Raw genomic sequence first — 7,222 nt, 5'->3', positions numbered from 1 at the left:
TACTCGTGTAGATTTATTGAAACATAAAAGGCAAAACTAAAGAAAATTAAGGAAAAGGGGTTGAAAGTAGTCTAATTTATGAAGAAATTAGACTATTTCCGGCTTAAATGACCAAGATTTCTGAGATATCCTAGAAAAGAGGAGGAGTGGAGAGGCAAATAGAATTTTCCTTTTTGATTTGGAAAAATTGATTTTAATAATTCCAACTTTATGATTTTCTTTAAATAATCTGAACTTTTGATTATTCTAGAGTAATCCCAACTTATATAGGTACCTTCTTATAATAATCCAAACTTTTATTTTTGTTATATGTAATAGTCCCAAAAGGGATTAAAAAATGTAATAAAAATAACACTTCGGATTGTTTTAGGAAAATGCATATATAAGTTGGGATTATTCTAAAATAATCAAAAGTTGGGATTATTTAAAGAAAATCGGTAAAAGTTAGGATTATTAAAACCAATTTTTCCTAAAATTTTAGGTAAAATATAATCTTTTTTTTTTTTTTTAATGCATCAATTGAGATTTTACACTATTTATATGTTAACATTGACTTTTTTTTTTTATTATTATTATAAATTTATAAACATGATCATGTAATATATTGTTGAATTTGTCACAATGCTACTTTCAGAATACATTTTTTTAAACAAAATAATTTATACTAATATCGTATTAAAAATTTTGATGGTCAAAGATGTGCCTTGATAATTGTGAAATCTCAAATGATACATTTAAAAAGAGGGAGTACACATTTATATTTTTTTTTGGAATTTAGATACATAGAGTAGATTGGAAACGTCTTCTCGCAAGACCGTCCCTAATTTGTGTAGAAATAAAAAAAAATAAAAAATTTATGTATAAAATGATCAATATGTTGGTGTGGTGGAGTAGAATAAGAGAAGCAACATAATCTATTGCTTGATTTCTTCACGGTAGATATGTAAGGATTTGAACGCTGAGAAAGAATCTAAAATGTTCTTGACAACATTCATCAACAGCTGGAGCCTCCACGGGAAGTTATAGTTTAGTGACCCTGCATAATATTGATAACTACTAAGTTATCACCTTCAATAAAAATGTAGGTGATGTTAAATTCTCTAGCTAGGAAGAGAACATTACGAATTGAGGGTAGTGGCTTTTGCAAGAAAAGCTGGGCAAGAGCCTAAATTACAAGTACGACTAGCAGTATGATTTCCTAAATGGTCCCTAATAGCAACACCAACAAATGTTGAATTAAGAAGGGTTGAACCATCAAAGTTGAGTCTACACTAGCCCACTAGGGGAAAGGACCAAGATATAAAGGAGGGGGGGGGGGGGGGGGGAGGGTGGGACTGGGTGGTAGTAGTAATAGACTTAATGGTTGAAAAGTGGATATCATATCATCCAAAATAGAACGAGCCTTCCAATCTTGAAATAGAGAAGGTACAGATATAAATACTATTAATATTATAGGTTGTAGTATTTTTAAAAATAAGACTATTACGACTTTTCCAGATACACCAATAAAGGATGGAAATCGTAGGGAGAGAGCGGGGAGAAGAAATCTTAAGAGACTGAAAAATATATGAGATTGTGGTAGAAGATGGAATCAGAACTTCCTGAGTACGTAGAAGACCAAAGATTTAAGGAGAAAGGGCAGAGAAGGAATAAGTGATGTTGTGACTTAGAATGCATATATTACAAAACACACAGCAAGAAGGGACAACATTAATATTTCAAGAGATCAGACTAAAGTTTTTCTAGTAGGGAGACTATTCTGAATGATTTGCCATAAAATGATTTTATTTTTGGGTGGAATAATGTCTAAGTTCCATATTCAGCGGCTTTCCCACCTAGTAGAAGATGAAACAAAATTGTGCGCCATCCAAGTGGTTGATGTAACACTAAATTGACCATCCTTTGACAGACCATAACAGGGTTCATTAGGAACATGGGAAGAAGGGAGGGGGATTCCTAATATAATTTTTACAAGGTCATGAGGGAGGACTGAAAGTAAAAGGGAACATTTCGAGTATTAGTTTCTAGGATAAACATATCAAAAATGATATCAATGTTAGGAAGGAAAAATCGATAAAAATATTCTAACTTTTGCCCGTTCGTTCAAAATAATTTCAACTTTGGATTATTTTTAAATAATCCAAATTTTAGGGGTTATTCGCTAAAAATGGACCCAAGTGACCGGTAACCTGTTAAAGAGGTAATTTTTTTTTTGAGTTTAAGTGACATGTGTCACCACGTAAATGGTTGAAAATAAATCAAAAAATGTAAAAAAAAAACAAAAAAAAAAAATTAAAAAAAAAAAGAAAAAAAAAACCCAGCCCCAACCCACGCCAACTCCACCACCAGCCACTGGCAACTCTCCTCCCATCGGCCCAGCCAGACCCCCTCCCCCTCCCCCTCCCCCACAGGCCTAGCCCCAACCCCCTCCCCACTACAGGCACCACCCATTCCCGACGCCTAAATCTCCAGTCAATAACTTGCCGCACAACTGCCGTGTCTCGCCCCTCAATTACAGCGCCAACTGCAACAAAACAACCCAGCAGCCCCATCATCTTACTACAATAACTCCACCGCCACAATCGCCAACGATACCAATCAATCACACCGCCAAACGGAAACAATCGCAACCACACATCAAATCACCATTTCGGCGGGGTTTTTTTTAGTGTTTCGAGTATTTTTTTTGCGGTGGAGGTTAGTGATTTAGGGGGAGGAGGAGGGAAGAACCGGGTGAGGGAGGGGGAAGGTCAAGGAGCTGGCGCCGGCGTGAGGGAAGATTGACGGCTCCGACAGTAGCCAGTGGGTGGTTGCAGGGAGGATTGTTGTGGGTGGGGGCTAGGCTTTTTGAATTTATTTTTTTTATTTTTGTTTTTTAATAATTTCAACCAATCATGTAGTGCCACGTGTTTTTTGACTTGATATAACAAGTTAGATGACCGGTTGGGTCCATTTTGAGCGAATCACCCCTAAAGTTCTGTATTTAAAAATAATCTAAAGTTGGGATTTTTTGAATAAACAAACAAAAGTTGAGATTATTTTTATTAATTTTTTCTACTAGAAATATGATATGGATTCAAATTTAAATGTCAGCACACCAAATATCAACCTAAAAAAGGGTGGAAGAACCATTACCAATCTTCTATTGGAGGTTCTTAATTAATAAAGGACGAATTTGGAATCTTTTTTCCAAATCCAAGAATTCATAAGCTGAGATTGATAATTTTGAATGTGGGAGCTACGAAGGTTTTTCGGCTTAATTTATTAAACCCATATATTAAAGGGTGAGTCATGATTTTCCATCCTAAGTTAGTTAAAAAGGCATAAATAATATAGCATCTGTTTTATGTAAACCTAGGTCACCTTGACTCTTTGGTTGACAAATAGTATTCTAAGCAATCATTGGGAGACCTTCCTTTTTTTTTTTTAATTTTTTTTTTGACGTAACAGAAACAAGAAGGCGATTGAGCTATAGTCATAGTATAAGAGGGTATAGCCTCTAAATGGCTTTAGAAACTAAATTCGAAGACCGAGAATATAATTTTTGATCAACTATCAAGATAAGATGCTGGAAATTATCTTTGTTAAAATGCGAGAAATTAAAGAAAACCCCTAAATGTCGGCCAAGATCAGACTTGGGAGTCATATTAAAAAAAATAATAAATAAATAAATAAAAACTAGCCAAATTAGCTTTATTACTATTTGAAACATATTTAGAGATAACAATAGAAGATTTATGGAAGTTGATAAGCTGACCAGAGAGAGAAGCAAACTTAGTTAAAGTATTACAAAGAGAACGTAGTAGTAGTTTTACAGAATAGAAGACATTCATCCGCATAGCAAACAAGGTATAATCAGAGTTGACAGCGCAATTGAGTATTTATTTAGATAAGTTTATAGTATGTAATAATTTATACTCCTTACACATTATAGCAGACAAGGGATAATCAGAGTTGACGCTGCAATTGAGTATTTATTTAGATAAGTTTATGGTATGTAATATGGAGTAATTTATACGCCTTCCACTTTTTTTCAAAGAAATGTTGATCACGTGCAAGTATCTCAATGCATAACTTTGACCAATAATACAAGTATTATCAATTACTACAGTAATAAATAAAAATTATAATAATTGAATACCCTCTCCGTGTTTTAATAAGTGTTACACTTTAATCGGGACATAGTTTTAGGAAATTTAATTGATTCAAATAATATAAGAGGTAAGCTAGGTAGTTGAAGTATTAAAATTTTTTTAAAGAAAGATAGTGGGATTAATAATTTATTGAAAAGTTATGAATGTGAGAGAAAATATATAATAAAAAATAGTAATGGGTTTTGGTGGGGACTGTGAGAGGAGAGAAATATAATATTTTAATAGCTTTTTGCCAAAAAAAAGGAAGTGTAACACTGATTAAAACACAGAGGGAGTATTAAGAATTTTTTCATTAATTAAGATGATTTCAACATGTACCTAAAAGATTATATTTTTTCTTATGTATAAATAATTAAAAGGAGTTAAAGTGAATTAGAACAATAGTGCAAAAAATCAAAACAGTCCGCTTTAAAAAAAAAAAAAAAAAAAAAAAAAAAAATAAAAATAAAAAATGTAAGGAGTACCTCATTCAACAACTATATAAGAAACTTAAATTCTTGGATAATTTGTCTGAATGAACATTTTATTCCCATTTTGTGAGAAAGGATCTTTCAAAAATGAAGCTAGCAAAAGAGGGCTTGTTAAGTGTTTTTTTATTTTTATTTTTATTTTTTATTTTTAAAATTTTATGTTATTTATTGTGAAATGTGACCTACCAAATTTTGCGAATAGACTTCATACAAGTTTTCGGCATTGACCATTACATTTTTGCACATGATAATTATACTAATAATAAAAGTACATTGATAGGATGGACCTTTTATGCAATGCATGATCTGTGCACCCGGGGGTTATATATAAAAAAGGCGAAAAGAACATTTAAATATTTGAAAAAGAACATTTAGGTTTTTGAAAAAGAACATTAAGATGTGAAAAAGAACATATTTGTGTATAACAAAAAACATGCATTACTAAAAAACATAAAGACATTACAAAAAAAACGTGATAAAAACTTTATTAAACTTTCATGAAAAATTACAAATTAACAAAAAATTATTTACCAAAGATATCATTTCCTCCAAAAAAGTTTTCTGTCTCCAAAAATTCAATTTTTTCATAATAATTTAGTTTTCTCTCTCTAAAACTATTTTCAACTAAAAATATTCAAGATTTCATTTTCAAATTAAATTTTAAAATTCAAAAATAACATAAGTTATAATTTAAAGAACATATAATTCATACCCAGAGAACACACTGATCAAATTCAAAGAACATACGATAATAAATAAATAAAAAAGATTAATATGATATATGATAATAAAAATATAGAATTTGTGCAACACTCATCACCTCAAAGAACATATGAGCCAAATTCAAAGAACATACTTTGTATTATTGAAACCCAAAAAACATGTTGAATCAACATATATATTATGGTGTGTTCTTTTATACAAGCATAAAAAAACATATTTTCAAACATATATAGGTATATTCTTTGTCAAATATAAATATGTTCAAACAACAATATGATTTTTTCGCCTTCTGAGTGCACCATGTGCATGGTGCAGCCTGGTGTACTGTCCTATTTTCATCTTTTATGTCATCACTTTTGTGTAAAAATGGTGATCCACAGGTCCGCCGATGGTAGCGCCGGAGGTGAAGAGCACTGTTTGGGGCGGGAAGAAAAGAACAAAGGCATCAAAGGTTGTGGGAGGGGTTTGATCAACAATAGCGGTAATAATTAACAATAACCAAGTTAAACCCAAGGGTAATCCATCCAATGGGTCGACCCATACCTTACCTTTGTCCAATAACAACAGAACCCTCCACATAAATGGGTTGCCGTTCGTTTTCCTTCCCAAAAGAAGGCTTGGTTCCAGCCATAACCCACTTCTCAACCACCTCGGGTTGCTACATGGCTCAGCAACCGTACCCGGTTTAATACCTATCAAGCCCCTAACTACATGCCCCTCGCGATTCCTAATTAAACTACTATGTCCCTTTTTCAAGACAACTCTTGCTTTGTATGTGGATTCAGGTGCGACATCTTATACGACCAACAATTTAGGTACTCTCATACCTTTGTTATAACGATATCATAGTTGGTAATGGTCATCACATTCAAATCACAGAATATATACATACTACCAGTCACACCACTTTAGCTTACCCCAATCCCTTCTTGCTTTACGTAATGTCCTATTAGTACCATGAATTGTTTATAATCTTGTTCTTGTAAGAAAACACACATTGAATGATTTTGTGTCTATTAAATTTGATTCTTTTAGCATTTTTGTAAAGGACCTATGTGTAGGAAATCTAATAACAAGGTGCAATAGTTTAGGGACTTAAATCCAATCTTATCACTTCCATTTCCACTACCACTCTATCCACATGCCTTGCCATCTTTTCTTCTGCGACATCTCGATCCTTACACTTAGGTACCCGGGAATCTGACCACTACAAGAAAATTGTCTTTTCGTAGCGATAATTTTGTAGAGATTATAAATTCACTACAATATGCAAGTATGTTTGTGAAATAATTAAGGAAATCATATCATTTTACAATCGCCATGGTTTTCCTATATAAAATCAATACAGAAAAGTTAATAATACATATCCACACTATTTTTGCACATTTATAAAATTATGAGAAATCGTATCATTTACAATCGCCACTAAATTCCAAAAATCGATACGAAAAGCCTATTCTACACAATATATAAATATTGTTTGACAAAGAATACATAAAATATGTCATAATTTATTGGTGAAACATTTAATATAAGAGTTTGAGGTTGCATGTTCAAATCTGGTAAAGATCATATGTATGATTTTTTTTTTTTTTTTTTGAAGAAATTGAGTTCAACATTTATAGCAATTATAATCGCTACAATAATCACCATGATTGGATGTAGTTTTTCGTATCGGTTATTGAGGCCAACCCCAGCGATATTGAAAACCACTACTAAAGGCTAAGGCAACAGGGGATATTGTATCGAATGACCATACGTTGAGAAAGTTTTTTGTTGTAATTACAATCGATAGTAAAGGTTAAAATAATCGCTACAAAAAGTTTATTTTCTTGTAGTGGAAGCTTTTTTTGGTCTAGAAATCTTATTTCTCTA

The sequence above is a fragment of the Chenopodium album genome, chromosome 17 (genome assembly GCF_948465745.1).
Source record: "Chenopodium album chromosome 17, dcCheAlbu1.1, whole genome shotgun sequence".
Classification (NCBI taxonomy): Eukaryota; Viridiplantae; Streptophyta; class Magnoliopsida; order Caryophyllales; family Amaranthaceae; genus Chenopodium; species Chenopodium album.
This window is presented reverse-complemented; position numbering follows the sequence as displayed.